Here is a 1,640-nt window from a genome sequence, read left to right as displayed (position 1 = left end):
TTCCTCTCAGGGGCTCCAAGGTGGCTGTCTAGTCATTCTCTTTGATGACAAGAAAAATGATAGAAATCCAGAGCTTCAGTTAATGCCTGAAGTTGTTTCACTTTCATGGGTCAGCCTGGATTGAGTGACATACATATTGGAACACTGATGGACTCCAAGAGTAGGAATTGGGTCTTTTGTTCCTGTAGTTGACACACTCAGTATGTCTCTCATCTAACGGAGACTCAGTCAAAATTTATAGAATAAGTGAAGAATGCTGAAGGAGATGACACTGCAGCACTGCTTACACTGTCCAACAATTTTTTGTTGTTGTTAGGTGCCATCTAGTCCAATATGGCTCACAGAAACACTATGAACAGCAAATATATTCCCTATTCTATCCTGTGCCATCCTCATCATTTCTAACATCCCAAGCCCATTTCTGTGTCAATCAATCTGGCTGAAGATCTTCATTTTCGTCATCCCTCCACCTTTCCAAGTACGATTCCCTTTCCAAAGAATAGCCTCTCAAAAAGCCCAAAATATGTGAGAGGAAGCTTTGTCACCTTTGTCTCGATAGAGGACTTTAAATGTACTTTCTCCAACACATTTCTGTGTATTCTTTTGGCAGTCCGTGGGGTATTCAGACCTCTTCTCCCACCACAGTGCCAAGGCATTAATTCTTCTTCTGTCATCTTTATTCATTGTCCAGCTCTCAAATGCGTAGCAAGTGACTGAAAAGAGTATGACCTGAATTAGGCACACCTTCGTCCTCAAACTGACACCATTGCTCCTCAGTAATTTGGAGAGGTCCCCAACCACAGATTTTCCCAAAACGATGTGTTTCCTGATCTCCTGACCGCTGGTACCAAATGTGGTGATTGTGGATTCAAGTAAGATTAAATTGTTGACAGTTTCAATCTTTTTCTCCATTGACTATGATGTTGCCATTTGGTATAGTGGTGAGAATTTTTTCTTGATGTTGAAATGCAATATATATTGCAGGTTATTGTTTTCTATGTTCTGTAGCAAGTATTTCAAATTCTCTTTCAGCGAACAAGACTGTGTCATCTGCATAGCACAGATTATTAAAGACTCTTGCTTCAATCTTGATGTCACATTCTTCATAGAGTTCAACTTCTTGAATTATTTTCTCAGCATACAGATTGAATAAATATGGAGAGAGGATACAACCCTGACACACACCTTTCCTGATTTTTAACCATGTAATGTTCCCTTGCTCTGTTCAAACAATAGCCTCTTAATCTCTATAAAGATTTTACATGAGCACAATTAAGGGTTCAGGAATTCCCATTCTCTTCAATGTTAGCATAGTTTGTTATGAGTCACAGGGTCAAATCCCTTTGCATAATCAGTAAAGTATAAACAGACATACTTCTGGTACTTTCAGCTTTCAGCCAGGATCCATCTGGCATGAGCAATAATATCTCTGGTGCCATGGCCTAGAAACCTAGCTTGCACTTCTGGCAGTTCTCCATCGTTCTAGCCATTTTTAGATAATCTTCAGCAATATTTTGCTTGCATGTGATATCAGTGAGGTTGCTGGATCACCTTTCTTGGGAGTAGGAACAAATATGGATCTCTTCTAATCAGTTAGCCAGGTAGTGATCTTCCAAACTTCCTGGCACTACTTGATGAAT

This window comes from Elephantulus edwardii, unplaced genomic scaffold (assembly GCF_000299155.1).
Source record: "Elephantulus edwardii isolate Elephantulus edwardi_28Jun2011 unplaced genomic scaffold, EleEdw1.0 scaffold00212, whole genome shotgun sequence".
Taxonomy (NCBI): Eukaryota; Metazoa; Chordata; class Mammalia; order Macroscelidea; family Macroscelididae; genus Elephantulus; species Elephantulus edwardii.
Note: the sequence above shows the minus strand (reverse complement) of the source record.